At 44.3% G+C, this 26,357-nt stretch overlaps 1 protein-coding gene across 1 annotated transcript in view; it reads left to right on the forward strand.

The window, feature by feature from the left end:
- The first annotated feature begins 4,890 nt into the window (after positions 1-4,890).
- ZC3H12C (zinc finger CCCH-type containing 12C) overlaps positions 4,891-26,357 on the forward strand; it is a 129,304-nt gene continuing 107,837 nt past the window's right edge. Inside the window, exon 1 of the mRNA XM_088456660.1 lies at positions 4,891-5,013. The gene's annotated coding sequence lies outside the window, so the exon portion shown is untranslated. The remainder of the gene's footprint in view (positions 5,014-26,357) is intronic.

Here is a 26,357-nt window from a genome sequence, read left to right on the forward strand (position 1 = left end):
TTTTAGACAGTGGTTTTTAATGTTTTTTTGTTACTCACTTTAGATTAAATATTATTGTGTGTATAAACATCTCATATGGTCACTTCTTATTTGTATTTTGATATTTATCTAACTTTTTATTCGCTTGAATTTTATTTTTGTTTACTCCTTAGCGCCATATTCACTTATTTCTTCTCTGTATTATATGGCAGTCATTCACCTGCTCTCTGTATTATATGATGGTCATTCACCTACCCTCTTTATTATGTGATGGTCATCCGACTCCCCTCTGTATTATACAGCGATCATTCAGATGCTCTCTGTAAAATATGGCAGTCATTAACATGCTCTCTGTATTAAATGGTGGTCAGTGCTCTCTGTATTATATGGCAGTCATTAGCATGCTCTCTGTATTATATGTCAATCACAAAAGTGGCCTCTGTAGAGTATGGCAGTCACAAAAGTACTCTCTGCAATGCATGGGATAGAGGCGGTGCATACTCAATTATCATCGTATGTATTCCAGTCCTATCTCCACTCGCAACTGGATGGGTGCAACTGGGCGGCAATGAGAAAGGTTTGCTATGAAGTGTTGATGGATTGCAGGCACTGCTGATTGAAAATGCTATCTATGACTGCTTATAGTTAACTAGACCCTATGTCAGGAGCCTTCAACCTTTAAGACAGTGTTGACCAAATAAAAAAATTAAACGAACCCCGAGGGCCACTAAGCTATACTGTGGTATTTAGACTCTGCCCCCTCCTCACACAATTATGTCCCATAACTGCCCTCTCCTTCAATTTTAATTGGGTGCAAAAATGACCCCCCTCTTCCACAATTATAATTATGCCCCATAACTGTCCCTCCTCTTCCATTAATTATGTCATATAGTTGCCCTATCCACAAACAATTATGTCCCATAACTGCCTCCATCTGCAGTGCTCCCAATGATGCCCCTTATATAATGCCCCCAGTAGTAGTCCCCCCTATGCAGTGCCCCCAGTAGTGGTCCCCCTTATGCAGTGCCCCCAGTAGGGTTTCCCCTATGCAGTGCCCCCAGTAGTGCCCCTTATATAGTGCCCTCAGTAGTGGTCTCCCTATGCTGTTCCCCCAGTAGGGTTTCCCCCATGCAGTGGGGTTTCCTCCTATGCAGTGTCCCCAGTAGTAGTTCCCCCTATGCAGTGCCCTCCTATGCAGTGTCCCTTACATATATAGGACAAAAACAAACAAAAAAAACCCACTTACCTGATACCCCGCTCCTGCGCCTGGTGCTGTTCGCTCCTCTGTCCTCCCGACCCGATCTGCACTATGGGAGAGACGTCATGATGTCTCTCCCATCATTCACTGCAGGAGCCGGAAGGTGGAGCTAATGAGTAAGCTCCAGCTCGGCCCCAGCCGTGGGTGCAGCAACCAATGAGAGTGTGTCTGACTTTCACTGGCTGCTAAAACAAACACAAGTGTACTACCTGGCGGCGTTGTTTGTTACTGTGTAGTGTGGTCCGCACTCACTACACTAACCAACAGCAGGCCACGGGGAACAGCTCCACGGACCACAGGATGAAGACCCCTGCCCTATGCATTATATTTCTTTATGTTGTCACGACCGGCTGTATGGGATCCCCTGCTGAGGGGTGCAAACTGAGGTTCAGGGTTAAAAGAGGTAGTCTGAAACGTGGGGCCTGTACACAAGATCTTCCCATCCATGAGTACCAGTCGTTGGCGAGACCAGTACAAAGGTGCGGAGTCTAAACAGCCGGGAGGTGTTCGCCAGTGACCCCTCCAAGTGGGATATGGGCTTAGCTGCACCCAGCTGGCAGGCCGCGGTCCTTTGCACTGGTGACTGATACTGTGGGAAATAGAGAATCTCACTACAGTGGCCCTAGGGAATACTTCTACCAGAAATATGCTATACCCTTGTATAGCTCCCAAAGTATACTCCAGAGGGATCTATGAGGCACAATGGTGCTGGGAGAGGTAGTTGTAAAGTATACTAAAGGGAGGTTCTGGATTCACGGTGGTACGATGAGTAGGCAGGTGTTCGTCACACAGACGATATGTCGAAGAATGTACTTGAGTATAATGAGGTGGCAATTGCTCCGTACACAGGCGAGATATGCAGGACGTACTGTATGCAACGAAGTGGCAATGGATTCGCACACAGCCGAGATGTACAGGACGCACTGTTGCGTAACGAAGTGGCAATGAATTCGTACACAGGCGAAGATGTACAGGACGCACTGTGGCACAATGAGGTAGCAATGGCTCCGTACACAGTTGAGATGTGCTGGACACACTTTTGCACAGCGAGGTGGCAATAGATTCGCACACAGGCGAGATTCTCAGAATGCACTGTGGTCGGCACTGGTAAACACAGGAATAAAACGAGGATAGGACCTGGAACAAGAGCATCAGTAGACACAGGAAACGACAACATTGCTCAGGCAACTTCCTGTGGTCCGCAGTCTGGCTTTATCCCCTGCAGTAGCAGATCAATGGTGGATAGCGTCAGCTGACCACCATCATGCTACCATTGGGTATGGAGTCGTCAGGCCAAACTGTCATAGCCGCGTCCATGACAGCAACCGCAGAAACCAGGCACGGAGCAGTCCAAGGCAGTTCACATGCCACTAGGTAGAACACTCACCACGTACCCTCCGCTGCACCCGTCTGACCCCATGGGAGATCAGGGGGAGCCCGCGCAAAGGTGAGTAACGGACGATCCTAGGCCACAACCTAACATATGTATTAATTTGCTTTGTAAGTTATCGTTTGTATCTATAGTGGGAGGGGGTTCTTTGTAAGATTTTCCTTCAGCTCCAGCTTGTACAGAAAAGGTATTCATTGTATGAACAGATTGGGATGGGGGCCCCAAACCAGTATGTTGCCTTAATCCGGCTCTGACTTTTCTGCGCAACACTCACAGGTCTCAATCCCCATGTACACTCCCCTCTGCAGCTGCTGACAGCAGGACAGTCCAGGGGAAACCACAACATGACACTCAGACATTGAAGAGCTCATTGCTGTCATATAAGGTTGACAGTCAACGTACAGTACAAACTGACTTCTAGTCCCTTGCAGACAGAAGGTACATAACAGATTTTCAAATAGCACCACAGTATGAAAGCACCTATTCCTCAGGCATATAATTAGTACTAAGCGGATCTGAGTCGCCACATGTGGTCAAACAATACAGAAACTCAGAGGGAGGAGGCCCAGGCACATACCTAGCAGAATTCCAAGTGGGAGAATCGGGACTGTTAAACCCCTTTTACACCAGAGCTATAACCCGGGTTATTGCAGAGTTAACCCGGGATGCTCCTAGGTGTAAAAGGGGCCAGGGTTGGATTCCCGGGTTGAGTGACCCAGCAATCCAACCCAGGTAACTTGCAGGGTTTTACATGGGAGCAACCCTTGAAACCCTGCAGTGTAAACAGGAACCCTGGGTCTTTCCACCCCGGGTCCCGTTTACAGCATGGGGACTTCCGGGTTTCTCGGTGCTTGGAGATGATGTCATCTTCAAGCGCCGGGAGAACAGTTCCACTGCACCCGTGTGCAGTGTGAACAGCGCCATTCCGGGAATGATAGGGATAGGTGCCGCAGTAGAAAAGGTCTGTCCTGGGTCTGACCCATTTTGGATTTGTGGACCTGATTCAGAGCCGCTCACTAGATGCATACTTTTGCACTATGTGTATGCAAATTGCGTAGGTAGTGCTGTTGCACAGCAATGCATTAGCACACCCAGTATTTCTTAGAGAGCGATCACATAGTGTATGCAGACACCCACCAGCCTGTTTTAAGACGCCCACTTGTGCACATCATGTCCAGGACGTGTATTGAACCATCGGTACATCGGATGCTATCACAGCGCTTGAGGTTGACCATACCCTGCCGCAAGCACTTCAGTGTAAAAACAAGCCAGGTGACGTGTACTATGATGCTGTCTTTTAAATAAGCACACCTCTAAAACACAGTTGAGATGCTCAGGCACGCCTGTGTTTGCACCTCCACTCCCCCGATTTTAATGGCCAGCCCCTGTTACCGCCTACAAATGGCTTCCCCTGTCACTCAGTCTGCTGGGCTGTCTATGTGCAGCGAGCAAATGCATTGTGAACTTTCGCTAAGGTATGCGCACATTGGATACACACTGCATACCATCGGCAGCAGCGAGAGTATGCATCTTAGCGAGCGGGTCTGAATCCGGCCCCGTGTTCCAAATCTCGGGCCAGACCCAGGATTTAGGTGTAAAAACAGTATACGATGCCTACAAGGTATGGTAAAACTAGCCCTAGAAAAAAAGAAAAAAAAAGTTCCCCTACTGGATAGAAAATACATATACAAAACTATTTACACAATTTATCATAACCCAAAAAAATATAGATCATCCCTCCAACCAATATTGGGACATGCCCAGTTATTATGCTGCTGGCAAATTAAATAGTGACTTCTCATCCCTTTTATAAATGACCGTAAACATTGAAATAGCATCAGTTCATTGGCAGGTAATATATTTTTAAGCATCAGTACATCTAAACTACAGCAACAATATTTGTATCTTTTTAAATTTTTATGTTGCTAGGCCATAAAACATGCTATTTAGGACAGGTTTTCCCATTGTAGGCACACCCCAGGGTACAGTACAGTATATCAGTGTGTGTGTGTGAGACTAGTGAGGGGGGTATCTGGTCTGGTCACTGAGGTGGAAAATGGATGTGGGCCTCCTTCTACTGAAGGGATCTTGGCATGATGTTTTACTATCTATAAGTGATGCGCACCCCTCTCTGCACTTGGAATCCATTCCACATCTTCCTGCGGCCTGTGTGAGTGACACATGAGATCACTGGAGGTGTGCCGCCTGGCTCCAGATATGGAATCAGTGTGTGAGCTGCAGTGCTGCTGTCCTGCTAGTGATAATGGAATGGATGTGTCACAGAAGCTATGGGATAGCTCTGCCTGTTTATCATATCAATAGAGGCACTGAGAGAAAAGGCAGCAGCTCCAAGAGGAATCCTCCAAACATGTGACAACACTGAAAGGTAATTGCTGAAAACAGTGGAATGAGCAACAGATAGGAAGCTATTGAGCTGTGTGTGTATGTGTGTGGGATGGGGAGAGATGGTCTCCTGCTGCCAGTGTGAATAATTAGCTGTAACTGATGAAACATGAATAGATGCAGGAAAGTGGTAGCAATGTATAACTTATTGCTTGGATGAGTATCATTCTGTCACTAATGCATTCATAGCCTGTTACTTGTCCCCTGAGGATAATAAGTCATTGTGATTCTGCAATACTTGGAGTACTGGCACTTGCATGTGATGTGTAACTGTGCATTGATGATGCACAGTAATGCTACTAAAAATGTCCTTGATTACTTAGACTTCCCAAACCATTAGCTACAGATGAAGCAGAGTTTATTGTAATGAACGGCATGCAGAATATTTTTGCAGACTTCCTTATAGCTGCAGTACCACCTAGTAAAAAGGGTTGGTGGCAGGATCCCGGGGGTCGGGATGCCGGAGGTCAAAATAAATATAGCAGCATCCCGACAGTCAGAATCCCGATGCCTGAAGGTAAGTATGCTACCACTAACCTCCCCCCCCTAACCCTCCCCTCCCGCAGCCTAACCGTAACCTCCCCCCGCAGCAAGGAAACCCTCCACCCTGCAGCCTAACCCTCCCCCCTAGTACCATCGGGAAGCCATCGGTCAGTATTCTGGCGACGGGATTCCGACTGCTGCGGGAGTTTGGTGCTGATATTCTGAACGCCGGCATCCCAACCGCCGGGATTGTAACTACATCAAAATAAAAAGCCTCCTCCCCCAACCATAGCCAAAGAGACTGCAACTTCTGATTGGTTTTCCCACTTGCACTCACTCCGTCTCAATTTTAAGTTGGCAAATTTAGTTCTGTATTGCGTTTAGCTGTCCTCCCCCTTACAAATACGAATAGCCCAGATACTTAACCAGTGGAGTGGTTTATTGGTGTTACACTCTGGTCAAGACATTACCCTCCCTCACCTGTGTTCTGACACATTCCACTCCCTCACCTCTGTAGTAAGACATTACCCTCGCTCACCTGTGTACTGACACATTCCACTCCCTCACCTCTATAGTAAGACATTACCCTCCCTCACCTGTGTACTGACACATTCCACTCCCTCACCTCTGTAGTAACACATTTCCCTCCCTCGCCCGTGTTGTAACCCATTCGACATTCCCCTTCCTCACCTGTGTAGAAATACAACCCCTCCCTCATACCTGTAGTAACACATTACCCTCATTCATACCTGTAGTAACGTATTCACCCTCCCTCACTTCTGGAGTAACATATTCCCCTCTCTCGCCCATGTTGTAACTAGGGATGTGCAGGCTCGGATAGGTTCGAGTTTGCACGTGGAGTTCGGATTTTTCCCTCCAAAAAAACGGAACTCAGAACGAGGCAAAACGTCATCTTACATGGACGAACATCATCATTCCTGGACAAAAGACCAGGAATGATGATGTTCGTCCATGTAAGATGACGTTTTGCCTCGTTGTGAGTTCCGTTTTTTTGGAGGGAAAAATCCGAACTCCACGTGCAAACTCGAACCTATCCGAGCCTGCACATCCCTAGTTGTAACACATTCCCTTCCTTCACCTCGTAGTAATACATTTGACATTCCCCCTCCCTCGCCTGTGTAGTAACACATTTCCCTCCCTCGCCTGTGTAGTAACACATTTTCCTCTCTCAGCTCTGTAGTAACACTACGCTCCAGACTGTACACTTACCCCCTTACCCTGAACCCATTACTGCATGCTTGCCCCCCTAATCCCACACCCAATATTGTCCTATCCCTCAACACTTAACCCAATACTGTACCCTTATCCCCTAACCCTGGTACCAATACTGTACCCTTACCCAATAACCCTGCACCCAATATTGCATCTTTACCCTTCCCTCACTATTCAATTAGGGGAGCCACACCGGTTTGGCAGCACTTGGGATGACAGTTAAGGGGGCATCCACTACACGATTTTAGCAGGCGATTGAACGATAACGTTGTCGTTATTGTTCAATCGTTTAAAAATCGTTTATAAATCGTGCAGTGTTTGGTCGTTAACGATCAACGATGCGCGCTCCCGCTGGTCGTTTGATCGTCTCGTCAGTCGACCGAACATGCAAGTCAATTTCACTTGATCTATTAAAGATAGTTTGCAAATCGTTTGCACATCGCTCAGACTGAAAGATACAATTTCAAGGGAAAAAGCAAGGGAAAATCGTTTAGAGATTGGACAGGGAGTAGATCGTCTAGTGGATGTCTCTCTCTCTGTCTCTGTCTCTCTCTCTGTCTCTCTCTCTCTCTCTCTCTCCCTCTATATGGGGACTATGTCCCTCATTCAGAGGCGGTCGCTAGGGCGTGATCGATCGTATCATAAGAGCGAGAAAATGCAAATCAAGCGCAAAATCGCAGCGCACATCGTAGGCGAGGAAACTCCCTCACAATGAAAACACACCTCCTGAGTCTCGTAAAGGGGTGAGCGAGGACTACAGTCGCAGAAATTTGTCGGTCGCTGGCGCCAAGCTATGTGACCATCGTGGTTTTTTGGCAGAGTCAAGTTTCCACATCTGCACTTTCGATGTTTCTTTTGCCTATTTCGATGCGGATGCAAGCAGCATGCAATCGGTTTGGTTTTTTTTATGTCTATTCTTCTAATGTAAATTTTGCATGTGTTTTTTGATGTTTGGTTTAAGAAATCTGGCTATGGGCTTTATTAATAAAAAAAACAAAAAAAAACAAAGCATGCTGGGATGTGCAGTACCACAAACCTAAAAAAATATAAAAAAACATCTACAAAAATATGTATTTAGCATTTGAACCAAAAAAAGGGAATTATGATTATTAAATGTATTTTAAATGGTTTTGCAAACAAATGTAATATAAATATCACATACCGAGACCAACCAAATTTTAATGTCCTTTTAAAAAGAAAAAAAAGCCAATTAACGCAACCACTTTGCTAATATACATTGCAATGACAAACACCTGTTACTTTGTTAATTGACTCCAGACATCGGCAGAGGCAGAAACCATCGCCTGCAGTCGCAGTGCTTGAGGTAGACCCTGGGCTAACTCAAGCACTACGAGAAGTAGCATCTTAAAGGCTGCGGTATGACGTGTGCGATGACCCGCTCAGTAATTTATGCACGCCTTTAAATCTCTCTTTTTACGACAGACACGCCTGCGTTTGCAGCGCCACGCCCCCGTTCACATGCACCTTCCCCTGTTACCACCCACAAACGGAACTATCTGTCAATCAGAGCTACGGCCAAGTAGTGACTGACGAAAGACTCCATATAGATCGCAAGAACTGGCTTGCGCATGCGCAATGCCGACTACACACATGCGCACATGACAAAAAGTCACTTGTTGCGATCGATCGTGCCCTAGCAACCGCCTCTGAATGAGGTCCTATGTCCATATCTGCCCAAACCATCATTCTGATCTCTGTCCCTGACAGTTTGTATATGTTAATAATAGTTTTGACTTTTGTCAAAGAAAACCTATCAAAGATATAGGGGCCTATGTATCAAAGCTTAATGAGATATAAATCACCAACCAATCAGCTTCTAATTTACATTTTATTGGCTGTGTTTGAAAAATGACAGGAGCTGATTGGTTAATACTTTTTCTCTCACAATTTTATCTCTCATCAAGCTTTGATACATAGGCCTCATAATCCTAGATTAATGATACTGTCGCTTTAAATTGATAATGGTAAAAAATTAGATAAGGGCCGTAGTGAGGGCCACCAAGGAAGCAAGGCCAAGCGTGCAGCACAGTGCCAGGTTAAGGTCTGTATGACCTGAGGTCAGGTTGGCAGTCTATGTCCTGAGGGGGGTTAAGTCCGGAAGTCCAAGGGAGTGGCAGAAGAACCTAGCACCAGCCCTGGACATATATGTAAACATTGATCTCCTTATACACTTGATAGTGTATATAATACAGTATTATAATTAACACTATAGGTGGTCTATAGTAAAGGATGTAGGGAACAGTCTAAAAAACAAACTTTCTGTATCCAACATATTTATCTCGTATAAATCAGTTGTCAGTAAAAGGTTAATCATCTAATAAAAAGGGTATATACAAAATATAACCAGTGGGAGACAGAACTGAGCATTCTAAGCACACATTCTCTCACCTCATGGTAAGACACCTGTCTCTTCTTGCTGGCAGCTGCTCTCTGGTCCAGTGCACTGATTAAGCGCTCAGATGCATACTTGGTAAAAGAAGCAGGCACATCAGTTCTGTTCCGTCCCTTATACTAAACGTTGCATCCCTAGCTCTAGTAAAATTGTTTCATATACTACTGTTATTGTGGTTCTGATTTGAGCCAGTGGCCGTGGAAGGGGTGTTTCTGGACAGCCGGAATCTCCCCAGCATTTGCCAATGCTGCTATGCCACTGTACTAGATAACTAACAATTTACTGAACTATAAATACAATCAACATCAAACTGATAAGCTAACGTTGTATTGTGTCATCATTACGTGTTTGATTACTTAATGACTTCACATAAATGTTTTCTGAGTAGTGATGTCAGTTTTACAAACTGTCTTACTCTTTTCTCGTGGACCAAGGGGAGAATTACTGAGATATAAAAACAGCAGATTCTAAAGTTGATATAGTTATCTGATCAAATTGCGAGTATAAAATTATTTAAATCTACAACATGTTAGACATGGAGTGTGCTACTGCGCAGTCTCCAGCAACATGGCTCCTCAAGGGACGATTTTGTTCCCATACCAAGATGGCCACTGATACCCTAACTAATGTTCACTCTCGGTTCAGCGCCGGGCAGGGCACCAGACCTAGAGAAAGACTCCCCCCTCTTTTGTCACTTTTGGGGGTGTGCCCGACACTTACAGACATGCCGGGCTACCCCCAAGTGCTCATGTCTCTGTGAATTGATGCGGCATCAATTCGCCGGCGGGGGGTTTGCCAGTAGGGGTGTTCTTTAATTGATGCTGTACTTGTTTGCCTGTGCTTATGTTTTTGTGTGAAAGAGGTGTGTATGTGTGTCTGTGTGTAGTCTTTGTGAGTGTCTGTCCAGGTTAGAGTATGTGTGTGTCTGTTTGCGTGTCTGTGTCATTGTGTGTGTAATGCCGAAGTGACTGTCCATCATCCAAATATATAACAAATCAAAATACCGGCACTCCACTGTAACAGGTAAGCAAAATGCCCAGGTGCGGTCCTAAAGGTTAATGAATAACTTTATGCAGACAACAGAATGGTTGCACTCATGGGTCCTTTAAGAGAAGAATCACTCTGATAAGCTGTGTCAATCCTTGTTCAACATTTCGGTAACATAGACCTTTATCAAGAACACAAACAGAATATATATATATATATATATATATATATATATATATATAAAATCTCTCCACAGTTCTGCTGGCACTCTGAACAACGCTGTAACAACTTGATCCTGTGCCAGAATCCAATATCATACACCTCCAAAAAACAAACGGCGCTAGGACACTGGTGTAAAGAACAATAGTTTTTATTGTAAAAAGATCAACAGTTTGTATGGTCCTGACGACGGGACGGCAGCTCCGAAACTGTTGATCTTTTTACAGTACAAGCTATTGTTCTTTACACTAGTGTCCTAGTGCCTTTTGTTTTTTTGGAGGTATATATATAATATTGATTGTGGCTTGTATTTGGAAACCCCCCTTTCAAATTTCTGCGTTTGCCACTGGTACCCAGCCTAAAAGTACAATTAGAAGGAGCAGAATGGACCCTATTTAAAAGAGCAGGTCGAAAGAGATTCCAGCTAATTGTGGTTAACTTGCTCTTTGGTTAATAGGCTGCTCTATGCAAAAATATAGTTAACCCCACTTTTGCAGCAACAGTAGTAGGCATAGTGGTGCGTATTTGCATCAGGTTATGTAGATTGCTTTAGTAATTTAAATTTTACAATAAAATATACATTATGGGTTACAGTGAGATTCTAACACATTTGTGCCTGCATTCCACTGTCCTGAATCTTTTTTTTGCCTTCAAAGACGCCACTTGGTAGATTCACTAAAGGTTCTAAAAATAAAAAAGGTGGTGTTACCTATAGCAACCAATCAGATTCTGTCTATCATTTCTCTGTTGCCAGGGCCGTAACTAGGGGTGTGCGACGCAGTACCATCAAACGTCCTTTGGACGCTACAGGCAGGCATCCTGTCATGTATACAGCTGCACGTAGCGTCTTCTAGATGGTCTGTGCACTGCCGCACTACTGGGTGCTGACTAGCCCCGCCCCTATGCGTGATGTCATACGTAAATGTGCAGAGCCGGCACAGGGCGCATTAAAGGCCTGTTACAGTACTGTCTATTGCATACTAGAAAAAAGATAGACAGAAGGACTGATTTGGAGGCGGATGCTACTGCAACCACAATTATTTTTTTTTTGCGGAGCGCAAGGGCAGTAATATGTAAATGCTAGTTCGGCCTTCCTCTTGTGTTCTAGCTTGGACAGTGCAACTCCGCCAGTAGGTAGGAACGCTCCACCATCGGCGCACCATCACGCTCATCATCAACCTTTGCACCAGCCTATGGCCGGGATGTACTAAAGGAAAATTGCGGTAAAAACCCAATTTTCAGGGGTTTTACCACATTTTCACATGTACTAAGCCCTAGCCGCCTGATTTTTGATGTGGAGGGTAACATCAGGTTTTTCTGGCGTTACCCTATAGAAGCCTACGGGCTTCTTACCGCATCCCGCTCAGCCGCCCTCAGTCGCCCAGCACCTCTCACTGCCTGCCCCACTCACCTCAGCGGGCTCCTCCTGGGTCCCTTGCCTCCTTTTCCTCTTATTCTTCCAGGTGCAGAGAGGAGGAGAAGGAGCCCAGGACTTCCTGCAGAGATCACTAGCAGGAAGCTCCCGGGGCTAGGAGGGGGAGGAGATCCGCGGAGAGCCCCTCACCTGGCGTCGGCAGCTTCGCAGAGGCCAGGTCTTATGCGATTAGTAATTTTGTGGTGACTGGCGGGATGTAAACCACAAGGTTAGTACATCCCACCCTGGCTGTCTCGGTGTCTCCTTCTGAAATTGCTTTAAAGTAAACATGGCCTCTGTGACTGCTGAGAAAAAAATTCATGGAATATCTGTTTATGCGCGCACCCTAAACCTGCTCACGGTTAATAGGTGTTGGAAGGACTTTTTTTTTTATCGTCACAAGGATGTGAAGAATGGCGTGGAGTCAATCACCGACTTTCTCATACCTGAAGCAGTATCGCATGCTAAAACTGGGAACTGAATCTGCCCCTATGCGTCCTGGGACAAGCACAGGCTCTTCATGAACCTGGTTCTGTACCTACGTTGACAGTAATGTTGGGGCACTTATGTAAAGCAAATTGTGTGTGGCACTGTCAAAATGCATCCAATGCTGTTGTATGGTTGTAAATGCCCGCCCATAGTATTAGGGGTATATTTATTAAAGTGCAGGTTTTTAGATTCTACTTAACATTTATCTAGCACCTCTAGAACAGGCCTGGCCAACCTGTGGCTCTCCAGCTGTTGTGAAACTACAAGTCCCAGCATGACCTGCCACAGTTTTGCTATTATGGAATGCTAAAACTGTGCCAGGGATTGCTGGGATGTGTAGTTTCACAACAGCTGTCACAGGTTTGCCAGGTCTGTTCTAGAAGATAATAGCTGGAATCTGATTGGTTGCTATGGGCAACATCTCCACTTCCAAAAACCCGCACTTTAGTAAATATACCCATTTAGTATCACATTGTTTTTGTGTTAGCCTTGTGTTTTTTACATGGCCCCATCCCAACAACAAGCTGCTGTGGAAATCAGTGACAAAGGAATTTGACTAATTTTAAGAGGAAAAAAAATCTATATTTTCAGCTGCACATTTTAAACTTAAAAATATAACTGCAGATTGCCCACGTTTTTTATTTTTCTATTTTTACTTCATTAAAATCCTCCTGCTGAGCTAAATAACAGATGCTTTGCATTGATGATTCCTATGTAAATTGATCACTCGGCTCTGTCCTACAGGCCTTAGCTCAGCTGTGACACAGATTCAGACACTTTTCCCGTAATTAGTTTTCACTGTTGCTCTGAGCCTGCAACACAGGGAGAGGGAATTCGTCCGTAGTGTTTAATGTAGCTGTTTATTGAGCTGTGCGGAATAGGCGTGGACAGACTCCCTCTCGCAACTCCCTGTGTATTGCATGAGGTTACCAGGAAAAATAGCTGCAACTTATCCTAAGGTGAACATGTTTTAGGGATATCCATGCTTGAGTCCAGATGGTTAAATCAATTGACTGAGGTACTATTTGTCACCTGTGCTCAAGCATGGATAGCTTTAAAACGTGGACTGTAATGGCGGAGTTTGGGAACCTCTGGGCTATTACCATTTAATACATGGTCATTTTCATACTACCCTCATTTAGCTGCACTCCCAATTTAGCATACATAACTGGGCTTACCATACTACCCCTTTAAACCGGGACACTCATGAATTACACAGGTTCTGTGTCTGGCTGACTTCAAGTCTGCATTTCATCTGGTTGTAATTCATGAGTGTCCCAGTTTAAAGGGATATATGGTAAGCCTATATGTAACTGTTTTACATGACCCTTATAAGGGCAAGGTAGCATATAACCCCAATGCTAGTCCTACAGTGGACAAACTAAGCAACATTAACAAACCTGGCATGGGAATGCTGGGCTGTCACCAAGGGCCTGGGTGACAGAGGGCCTGATTCAGACCCGGTCGCAAGCGCTGAGCGCTCGCAACCGGGTCGATGGTGGCCCACAGTGCATGCGCGCGACAGCCGGCTCCGTCGTGCGCATGCACGAGACCCGGCTAGCAACGGGCAATCCGTCGCTCCGGGTCTCGCACCAAAGGGGGTGAGCTGTCGATGTTGAGTGACAGTTCGCCCCGTTTGGTGGGTGGGCCGGGGGGGGGGTGGCTGCCCAAACTGAGGCGTTCCCGAGGGAATGCTAGCCGTTTGGGGGCGGCCCCACTGACATCACGAGTGATGTCAGTGGAGAGCTTACGGCTCTGTTAGAGCCGAAAGCTCTCTGGGGCTGGCGAGGAACGAGACCCTACCACAAGGGTCTCATCGCAAGCCCGATGGTCTTGACCATCACAACCATCATCATGGCCGCTCGCTTTAGCTGTGGGTGGTCACCCACAGCTATGCGAGCGGCCAGGAGGCTGCTAAAAAAAAACACCCTGATTCAGAGCGAGCAAACTTTCAGAGCGTCCGGCTCTGAATCAGGCCCAGAGTTTCCCAAACTTAGCCATTACAGTCAGGTTTTACGTATATCCATTCTTGAGCACTTGTGACAATTAAATCCCCAGTCAATTTGATTTAACTGGACTCATGCATGGTTATACTTAAAACCTGGACTGTAATGGCGGAGTTTGGGAAACGTTGGTTTATATTATTCCAAGACTCTGGCTGAATCCACATATGAAAATGTGAAAAGATAACTTATATCCCTTTCACACAGAAAAGCAAATTGCTGGGTCAAGCATTTGGACCTGGTAATTTGCGGATCAACACGAGTCATTTTTTTGTGTGAAATGGTCAACCCGGGTCAAGATTCCCAGGACTTCGACTCTGATATATACCAGGGTTGAAGTCCCAGGAATTGCGGCCTGGGTTGGCCCTCCCAGACAGAATACCTGGGTTGATCCACAAATTACCGGATTCAAATGCTTGACCCAGCAATGTCCTTTTCTGTGTGAAGGGGGGGGTACATGCTGGGACCGGCAAAAAAAAACCTGTGCATCAAATGCTGGATAAAAGCCAGGTTTATGAGGTTTACCTGCATGAAAGTGGTATTATTGTTTCAAGTTTTTTTGGTATTTTTGGCACACAGCGCCTGATGTATATTAGTGAACAGGTTTTCAAAGTCGGTTCTGAGGACCCCAAACAGTGCATGTTTTCCAGGTCTCCTCACAGAATCACAAGTGAAATAATTATCTCCACTAGTGGATCTTTTAAAATGTCAGTCAGTAATGAATACACCTGTACAGCTGCTAGGTTACCTGGAAAACGTGAACTGTCTAGGGTCCTGAGGATCGAGTTTGAGAATCACTGTATTAGTGTATTGTAGAGTAAGTTTATGAAACTGTTGCAGTGATGAATCATCCAAATATTTAGAATATCAGTTTACTATAAATTGTGTTTAAAATAAATCCTAATTTTAGATGTCTCATTGACCTGATGCCAACCATTAATATGTGATTTGTGGTTTGCAAAGTCAAGGAGAATAAAGTCCTTGTCCGATAGCTCACCAATCATGACTAGATTTGATTAGGCCACAGGTTCTCAAGCTTGGTCCTCAGGACCCCAAACAGTGCATGTTTTCCAGGTCTCCTCACAGAATCGCAAGTGGAATAATTAGCTTCACCTGTTGATCTTTTAAAATGTGTCATTGAGTAATGAATACATCTGAGCACCTGCTGAGTGACATGGAAAACGTGAACTGTTTGGGGTCCTGAGGACCGAGTTTGAGAACATCTGGATTAGGCTAAGTGGAGTCTACGTTCTCTGTCAGATCGTCCACCTTGCTCAGTATTTCAAGTGCTTATTTGAGTTTATGGCAGACATGAAGACTGGTTTTATCTATATGTAGAGCAAAGTTTGTTGTATTCTGCCTGGATACACAATCCCTACCACACCGAGATGTGTGATGGTCTTTGTAAGGGCTATATATGAGCAGTAAACCAAATTATTTCTAAAAGATGTCTATCTGCTGTATTCCTGTGACCTACATATAAAAGCTAGCACTCTAATCTGTTCCCTGGCTGTCCTGTGTTGAACTCGGCACCCTGAGTTAATGCTTTACCTGCTAACAATCAGTCTTGATCCAAAGCATGGTTGGGGAAAAAAAAAGTTTAAAAAGAAAAATATATATATTTTTTTTTTTTGTTTAAACCCTTTTTTTTTTCATTAATGGTTTAATAGAAAACATAATGAATCCTGTCTATTATATAACTAATGTGAATTATTAGGATTTTTTTTATCTCATCTTCCTCTCATCTCAGTAGGACTGAAGGTTTTGAATTGAAATAAACATGAAGGAGATTAAAGCATGAGGTGTTTCTCTGTGTACTTCCTCTTTAATGTGTTGGAGTTGTTTACCATTTAAGATTGAGAATGTTAGTGTGGTTTTCTTCTGTCCTATAGAATTGTTAGGGGAGGAGTTGGGGCCTTAACTGATGCTAGGCAGATTTAATACCTCAATGATCTGGTTCACCCTCACACCCTTCCAATTTCTCTGTTGTGTGTGTGAATTTACTGTATTGTTTCAGCTCACTCCAATGAAGACCAAAGCAACAAGGATGTGGAATAAAACCAGGGGGATTCCCTTATAATAGGCTTTTTTTTTAAGAAGTCATGGTGCTATGCCTGTAGGCACAACATATTAGAAAAAAAAGATGTTTTTTTTATAAAACAATTTGGTTTAAACCAGCCAACCTTGGTCCAAAGTAAGTCCATACTTGACAACAGATTATTTCTAGCCCAGGGGGAGGGGGGGCGACGACAGCTGTCTGCTTATGTGGGCAAGACTGGGCACTTCATGTTATTGGGCTCAGCATCCTTGTGGAATAATGGCACAAAATGTGGGTCTAGGAAGAGAGGACAGAACCAAAATGAATAATATTTTATTGGCCACAACCCATCCTCATATACTTGTGAGTAAAAACTTTATGTCCCCCATCCTGCCCATTTCAGTAGGAAGCGGCCGGAATATGAGCCATCTATTCTTTCAGGTGTCTAGGGGACTCCCAGATAATCCAGAAGAGTAGGCAAGTATGATTGTTCGGTAGTCTCATTACACCAGTGGTTCCCAAACAGGGTACTGTGGCATCCTGTGGCGCTACAGGTCACTTGCAGGGCTGCCAAGGGTTGGTGGTCCAGTACCAAATCAAATTCTATATGGGCGAGAGCCTGTGGTTATTGCCCATGCTATAAATGAAGGAACTTTTTCTTATGTATCTTCCAAGGAGGCAAAACTAAAGTCATGTGATATGTTGATGCCTTTTTATGTATTTAACCCAATTTATTTTACAGGTTGCTACAGAAAAGCTGAAATTGTTTTTGTGTAACTTGGAGATGCTCGTAGTGAGGTGGGGGTGGGGTGGGGTGTTGAAGTGGAGTCTGCTAATGTACAGACTCCATTTTACTGTCTCTCCAGGGAGGCTTCATTCCCTGTACCAAGATGGCCGCCGGACTTAGTGCTGCCATCTTGCCACTTTGTAGAGTGACATGGTGGGAGATAGACATCTCCTACTTAGCTCCTAACAAGAGTCCTGGTTATTACCCGCTATTATACTGTTCCAGCACCCCGCACTGCTACCTACAAGCATCATACACTCACCGGCAGGTGAGCTGTATGAAACCCCGCTCCGCTCCATCACCAGTGTGTATACTGCAGTGAATATGGCTGTCCTTGCTATATCCAAATAAACCAACACCACTGTTTAAGTAACTGGGCTATTCATAGTTTGAGTCATCACTCTGCAATATCAACGCCAGCAAACACATAATTTCCAACAATAAGGAGTCTATTCATGCAGCAGTGAAAAGCTCTGTCTGTTTCACAAAGCACCTCAGACAACAGGTCTTTTCACTGCTTCCTCGTATACAAGAAGGGGGTATACAGTGAAGTCTAGGATTTCTCCAGTGGTGCCCCTGATTAGTGTTAGAATTGCTCCCCTATACACTAGTATGGGGAGAGCGATTCAGAGAAGAACGGAAACATCATATTTCAGTTTCATTCTCTAGAGATGTGCGATTCCGGTGTCCAGAAATCCGAATCCACCCGAATCTCGTGAATCCGGACGGATCAGAGTCGCGGTTCTGATCTGGGGAGATCCGGACAGATCCGAGTCGCGTTTCATGCTCTTCCCGCGATTCGGAATTCGGGTTTTAAATCCGAATTTTGGGTTTTGGATTGCAAACATTACATGATTTTAGCTGTTTTTCAAAACTTTTTATAACTTTTTTTTTTTTTAAGCCCAGATCCAAAACTTGGAGGTAGTTTTACAAAACCAAAATGAGAAGACGAATCCAGATTCAAAACACGGGAGTCAGCGCACATCTCTGTCCATTTCATTTTGGCATCTGGAGATGGCGAAATGAGCTGAAGCGTACCCCGGTACAGGGAGAGGAGCAGCTCACTGCTCCTGCTCCTCTTCCCTCGCACCGCCCCCTTGTGTCCAGCATCAGCCCTGTGACATGGGCGGACGCTGGTGCACAAGGCACTGCCGGTACATATGCATTGGGAAGAAGACTTATCTGACACCCAATATGTCAGTCTTCACCATTGCTTCTGACTATCCAGGATCGTTGCTGCATCCTTTGGATGCCCGATATATGCACACTGCAGCCTGTATAGCCTCCTTAGGATGCTCCGGGCAGTGCTGCACTTCTCTGGTGCTGGCAGCACTGCCCCCTTGGCATCATTACGTCATCATGACATCATCTGGGGTGTGGTCAGCACAGCTAGTTATAGCTCTGAGTACAGTACAAGGGTTGTAGCAATGTAATTTGTGTCTTAATGGTCCCGCCCATCCTGTGGCATGATGCTGCAATTTGCAGCTTCAGGCTACAGGGTATGGAGCCATGTTGACGAGAATCACTACAAATCTCGTCATCAACTTTATTAGGGAAGTGGGCAAAACCTGGGAGGGATCCCTCTGCTCTCTTGGGAGTCAGGGAGAACTCCCTGAACTTCACAAGTCTCCCAGACAATTGGAAGGGGAGATAAGTAAGGGCTAGGTCCTCTTCTAGGTTACTCTGTGAAAATTGAGGGCTCTGTTATACAATGATAATGTTCTCATTAACTAAATTATATCAAGTGACTATCACCGGTAATTTTGCTAAATTACTACTATATACAGAATTCTATAATATGGAGACCGGACTGTATGAAGGTCTCGCCGGTGGCACTGAGCACCCCAAAGGTGTATTGCATATTATCTGCAACTTGTTTTAGTTTTGTCATTGTAAGTACAGTAGCATCTGCAGTAACACCATATGCAAAGAAGATGCGATTAACTGTTCTTATTATTTGTGCTAATGTTTTACAAGCTGGAAACTCTCTTAATTATGGGAATACGTGTCCATAATACATAAGTTATAATTTAGTACCTGTTTCCACAAAACATATATTTATAAATCCAGTTGCTGTATACAGAAGCCAAAGTCATGGTTGTGTTTATAGCTGCATAACTACACTACTGTATCTGCAGGATGAAGGAACTTGGATAATTCAAGCCCTGTCTACTCATTGAGAATATTGAGTTGATCCTAGCCCTAACAATATAGTGAAAACCACTACAATTCCTGGTGCTAATAATATAAATATACAACAGTTAATTCACCGCAGCTGCAAGTAATTTAGGTCTGGTTAGGACCTTAGAAAATTACAAAATGCACAAAGAACAATAGTAATTACTGCGCTTGGTGTTTTATTCTTTAGTAAATATATAGTTTTAGTATTAAATGTAAATTTGATCTCTATTAATATATACAGAAGGCTTATTAATTGTACCAACGATTACGTTTATTTAAAAATTATTTTTAGTTTCCGACATAAACATGTAGATATATAAATATAACAACATAGGTTACAACAACAATAAAAAAAAATATATAAAATGTATATAAAACTTCTCATGCATATAAAAGTGAAAAATTGTCCTTCTGTCTGTCTTTCTATACAAATCCACAGTTTACAAGTCAAGATCGTGAAATTTTACATACAAACGTATTAAAACACGGCGGAGGCAACTAAAAAAATGTGAAATCGAAATTAATTACTGTTAACTTTTAATTTAATTAAAAAACACTATTTTTGCATAGCATTCGTCCTCTACAGGTAAGTTCCGGAATTAGAAAAGGATTTAGCTTATCTAATATTTTTTCTTTTCTATCTTCTCTACTATCTGAAAGCGAACATATGCCCTTCTGTCTTTCTATACAAATCCACAGTTTACAAGCGAAGATCGTGAAATTTTACATACGAGCGTATTAAAACACGTCGGCGGCAACTAAAAAAATGTGAAATCGAAATTAATTACTGTTAACTTTTAATTTAATTAAAAAACACTATTTTTGCTGTACGCTCATTGTGGGGCTTCATGGCATATGGGTAGGGCCTCGGAGCAAGCATTTTGTATTGTCATGTTTTGTCACGATCTTCATGTTTATTATCGAAGAGAGCTTTAGCAGGCTTTGCCAGCATTCTCAGCTCTCTGACTACCAATTTACGCAACAACATTGACTTCTTTCTACCAACTGTGTCAAAATGATGACTTTGCAAGGACCCTGCTGTACTGTGAGCTGCCAAAATATTACTCATGGAATAGTTCTCGAAAAGTTTTTATGCGCAGAAAACAGGGAGTCGCTGTAGATGGTCATCCTGGTATCAGAGCAACAGAAGCTCTTGGCCATGTTTACACTGTACATCCGACAAATTTTGAACGCTTCTATCTCCGAAGTTTGCTTTACACCGTTACAGGTCCTACTACCTTCGAAGACCTTAGGACTTGTGGTGGGGAAGTTTGTCACACTTTTCGTGAGGCCTGCCTAAGGAGAGGTGTGTTAAAGGATGATGTGTAAACAAATATTCTTAAATATCGGGCAACGCCAGGTACTCCAGCTAGTGGTATTATATAATCAACACTACGCACCAGTCATTCGTAGGTTTGTAACAGTATTGTTAGTTTGTATGTCTGTTTGCAAGACATGTAGCAAACACTAGTTTGCAGGAATCTATGACCTGCAAACTGGATTTGTTCTAGGGAACAGGATTGCCACCTAACAGCAGGTGGGCTAGGCAGCAAGCCTCTTGAATACGCTGACGCAGAGGAAAGTGAAAGAATTTTCACTCCCTCTGCCTTGAGCACGGTGCGCACGCGGGTCACGTTCACGCGCACAGGCACCACTGGTCAGATTTTTCATAAGCTTGCTTGTGGCAAACCAACCATAGAAGGGATAGTGAAAAAAACACAGGTAAATCTTAGGCTTAACAGGGGTGTGGTGCAGGCGCGTGATCATGCCCCCGCTATAAAATGCTGAGATTTATGGCATTGTAAAGCAGGGGGAGGGGCTACTATAGCGCAAATCGCATCATCTGCCCCCTTCATTCCACCCACTTTTGCCAGGTAAGTGTGGGGGGTTTGCGGGGGGTTGTGGCGGCCATTCCGGGAGACTTGCCCTCTCTTGCGGGCAGGCGCCCAGCCATTGCGAGAGAGCTGGCAAATGTGCTGTAATGACAGCTGCTCTCCCAAGCAGAGGTCTGGGGGCAGTGTGGTCACGTAGATGCGTGCGCCTCCGAAAATAGTCGTATGTACGCATGAGATTTCTGATCGCTAGAAGAGGTCAGAATTGCAAATACGTTTCATGCAACCCAATATTTCAATGTGGAGAAGATGAGAGAGACCAAGGAGAGAGAAAAATACAAACACAAGACACTAGTGGATGTAAATGCCAGGCACGTCGTGTACTGTATGGTGCTATTTGTTTTATAACCTCTACTATAGAATCAGTGATACTGTACCAGTGAGGTAATCACCTGCAGAGGTTTGAGCAGAATTGCTCCGGTGATTTATATAAACCCACTTGGAAGAATGCCGTATGTATATACAAATGTTGTGCTTTCAGAGTGTAAGCTTGAATACGACTGTTCTGGCAGAATACCAGTCTCGCTGCAGGGTGATGTACTTAAACCTGCCCTCCTCTGCCAACAAATCTGCTGTTCTGTTCTGCTCTTTGTTGTGTTCTGATCTGCCCTCTGTGTCTGTTTCAGTTCACATGCAGTTCAGGTTTGCTTAAATTAACTTTCCTCCTGCTCCCCTGGGAATGTTTCTTTCTCTGATCTGTTTTGCATGGTTCTGAGCATATTTGCTTCCTGAGGTATCTATTGTCTGTATTACAATTATGTGCTGTGCAGAGTCGTAGCGAGAAAAGAGTTTGTACATTGAGCAAAATGTGTTACATAAGGCCTTTGCTTGATTGTCCTGTATGAGCAGTATGCACATTCATCTGTCAGATGTTTAATGTTTTTTTATTGTTTATAAAATACAATGCGTACACATTTTTCATGCACATGCACATCCTAAAGGGGTGCTGTAGTGTTGTCCAGGGGGTGCTTTGTCCATCATGGGTGCTCCCCCCAAGTGCAAAAAAAAATATTTTTTCTGTGTTTGTAAATTGTGTGCGCAGTAGCCGCACGTGCATCAACAAAGTAGCGCCAAGCGTGCGCCTGTGTCATAAGTAAAGGGCCGGCTGGCTCGTCTGTTAAAGGGTGCTGTAACCCCCAAAGTGCACTCCAAACAATATAAAAAAATATTTTCTGTGTTTGTGAATTGTGTGCACTGTGCCCAGCACGGTTATCAACAAAGTAGCGCCAAGCGTGCGCCTGTGTCCCATAAGTGAAGGGCCGGCTGGCTTGACCGTTAAAGGGTGCTGTAACCCCCAAAGTGCACTCCAAACAAAATATAAAAATATTTTTTGTGTTTGTGAATTGTGTGCGCAGTAGCCGCACGTGCATCAACAAAGTAGCGCCAAGCGTGCGTCTATCTGTCATAAGTAAAGGGCCGGCTGGCTCGTCTGTTAAAGGGTGGTGTAACCCCCAAAGCGCACTCCACAAAAAATAAATAATTCTTTTTTTTCTGTGTTTGTGTGCGAAATGTATGCGCAGTAGCCGCACGTGCATCAACACAGCAGCAGCGCCAAGCGTGCGCCTGTGTCATAAGTAAAGGGCCAGCTGGCTCGTCCGTTAAAGGGTGCTGTAACCCCCAAAGTGCACTCCAAACAATATAAAAAAATATTTTCTGTGTTTGTGAATTGTGTGCACTGTGGCAGCACGGTTATCAATAAAGTAGCGCCAAGCGTGCGCCTGTGTCCCATAAGTAAAGGGCTGGCTGGCTTGTCCGTTAAAGGGTGCTGTAACCCCCAAAGTGCACTCCAAAAAAAATAAAAAATTATTTTTTTTTTCTGTCTTTGTGAATTGTGTGGGCTGTAGCCACACCTGCATCCTCAAAGCAGCAGCGACAAGCGTGCGTCTGTCTGTTAAAGGATTACATCAGTGACAGCATCCAAGTAGGCATGTCAGACAGTCCGTACCTGTACTGGCAGGAAAAAAAGGCAATTTGGAGGCCCCTGTACAAACTGGCTCTATTTTATCTGAGTTGCCCCCCCTCCAGTGTGTACTCCGAAAGAGTGTTTAGTGCAGCCGGGAACCTTGTCAGCGAAAGGCGTAGGAGGTTGCTTCCACAAAATGTGGAGAAGATGATGTTCATAAAAATGAATTATCAACTCTTCCAGGGAGACCAGCCTCCAGAACGTATAGAGGGACCTGTGGTGGTGGATTCCAGCGGGGACGAATTAATACTCTGTGAGGATGAGGATGTACACAACACTGAAGAGGGTGAGGAATCGGTGAATGAGGAGGATGAGGACGACATCTTGCCTCCGTAGAGCCAGTTTGTGCAGGGACAGATTGATTGCCAGCTTGTTTTGTGGGGGCCCAAACGAACCAATCATTTCAGCCACAGTCGGGTGGCAGACCCTGGTGCTGAAATGATTGTTTTGTTAAAGTGTGCATGTCCTGTTTATACAACATGAGGGTGGGTGGGAGGGCCCAATGACAATTCCATCTTGCACCTCTTTTTTTTCTTTGCATTATGTACTGTTTGGGGCCTAGTTTTTCAAACTGCCATCCTGTCTGCCACTGCAGTGTCACTCCTAGATGGGCCACGTGTTTGTGACGCCCACTCGTGTCGCTTAGCATAGTCATCCAGCTACCTCGGTGCAACCTTTTGGACATAAAAACACTATTGTGAGATGTGAGGTGTTCATAATAGACTGGAAATGAGTGGAAATTAAGGTTATTGAGGTTAATAATAGCATAGGAGCAGAAAAAACAACACACGCTGTGATTTTAGCTGTTTTTATGGTTTTTTTTTTTAAAAATACAGATCCCAAACACAAAACCCAGAACCCAAAACACGGAAGGGTGGTTTTGGCAAAACCAATACCAGATCCAAAACACGAAGAAAGATCCAGATCCAAAACACAAAACACGAAAAGTGGCCGGTGCACACCCCTACTAAGGAGTGGCTTCCGTCTGGCCACTCTACCATACAGACCTGATTGGTGGATTGCTGCAGAGATGGTTGTCCTCCTGGAAGGTTCTCCTCTCTCCACAGAGGAATGCTGTAGCTCTGACAGAGTGACCATTGGGTTCTTGGTCACCTCCCTGACTAGGGTCCTTCTCCCCCTATTGCTCAGTTTAGATGGCCGGCCAACTTTAGGAAGATTCCTAGTGGTTCCGAACTTCTTTCACTTACGGATGATGGAGGCAACTGTGCTCATTGGGACCTTCAAAGCAGCAGATATTTTTCTGTACCCTTCCCCAGATTTGTGCCTCAAGACAATCCTATCTCGGAGGTCTACAGACAATTTCTTGGACTTCATGCTTGGTTTGTGCTCTGACATGCACTGTCAAGTGTGGGACCTTATATAGACAGGTGTATGCCTTTCAAAATCATGTCCAATCAACTGAATTTACCACAGGTGGACTCCAATTAAGCTGTAGGAACATCTCAAGGATGATCAGTGGAAACAGGATGTACCTGAGTTCAATTTTGAGCTTCATGGAAAAGGCTGTGAATACTTATGTACATGTGATTTTGTAGTTTTGTTTTTTTAATTAAATTTGCAAAAATCTCAAAACATTTTACACGTTGTCATTATGGGGTATTTATTGTGTGTAGAATTTTGAGGACAACAATTAATTCCATTTTGGAATAAGGCTGTAACATAACAAAATGTGGAAAAAGTGAAGCACTGTGAATACTTTCCGGATGCACTGTATACTATATATTTATCAAAGGGCAAAAAATTATATTGACAGAAGTTGGCGCTTGCTTTTGCTGGTGCTAGGGCCAGTTCCATATCAGGACGGCAGTGCGCCCTGTGCTAGCCCCGCCCCCCAACTTGTGATTTCATGCTTAGGAGGTGGGGCCACCTGCTCTGGGATGTAGCTCTAAAGTCTGCAGGGTATCTGCCCTGAGGTCCCAATAGATGCTAGGAGCATCCTGTTTCCACTGATCATCCTTGAGATGTTCCTACAGCTCTGCAGTAGCGTTACTGGCTGAAGGTTGCTGTTCTAGGCACCCTGCAAGTCACATGTCGATGCCGTGGGATAGCGCTGGTGCCCCCCTCAGGGCCCTGCAAGCTGTGCGATGGCACCGATTGCACACCTCTAGTTACAGCTCTGGTTAGGGATTCACCCTATACCAAAGGGTTTATCGCCAGCCATATCACATGCATGGTGGAGACCATTTAACAAAGATATTGGCAGTGCATGCACAATATTTATTTTAATGTCACATCTCAGGATGGTAGTAACAAGAAAATGAATGAAAAAATGCTTTATTATTTTTAAAAAAAGAAACCTTTCAATGTTCAGTAACTATTCATGTATTTTTTTTTAGTAATATGTATCTGTTAGCTTATTTTTATTTTATTCAATTAGTTTTCCTCCCACGATAAAGTTTTGCCTGCTGGACTTTCCACCGACATCGTGTGTTTTGGACGCGGAAACTTGTCAGGCACGCCCCCGCTATTCGCCGTATTCAATTCCAAATCACGTGAAAACGGCAACCCACGAAGTCAGAACAGGCGGAAAGTGCTGTCAGAAATGGAGAAACCTGCCAGAACACCCAAAAAGAATGCACTTACATTGGGGATCAGTGTAGAGGTCTCCGAATAGTCCTAATAAAGCTACTTGGGATACTTAAGTTGTGTCAATAGTCTCTAATTAGCGTCTTTGCACAAGTGGTGAAGAATGGCATTAAGCAGTATTTTTTGGTGAAAATAAGTAGTCTTGTCACATTTGAGGTACTTGAAAATGGGTGCTAGCATGTTTTAAATTCGCTAAACTGAAGTTTAAAAAAAAACTGTAAAAAACGCACCTGAAGCACCTGCAATCAAAAAAAGTACCTCACCCATACTTGCAGACCCCCCAAAAGTCTATTTTGCTAGTTTTTAAGTTTGTACCCCCTCTTTGAACTTTTTCGCCCCCAAAATGAAAGTACTTTTTTGTGGTGTTCTTCACTTATTTTTTTTTTTAGGGATATTTTGACACAGTTATCCTTTGGGGGGCTGTCTTAAGGGTTCTGAGTGGTTTCCCCACCTTTGCACCCCAAAATAACGATTTTGCACTTTTTTTTCACCATCTATTCAGAGGCGAAGCCTTTTCGCTTATTATATCACATTGACTGTCCGCGGACGTGAAAAGTGTTTGCAATTGAATACGGAGATAAGTTTCCGCCAGGCGAAATGATGTCATCCGCGATACTT

The sequence above is a fragment of the Taudactylus pleione genome, unplaced genomic scaffold (assembly GCF_031769625.1).
Source record: "Taudactylus pleione unplaced genomic scaffold, aTauple2 ptg000711l, whole genome shotgun sequence".
Taxonomy (NCBI): Eukaryota; Metazoa; Chordata; class Amphibia; order Anura; family Myobatrachidae; genus Taudactylus; species Taudactylus pleione.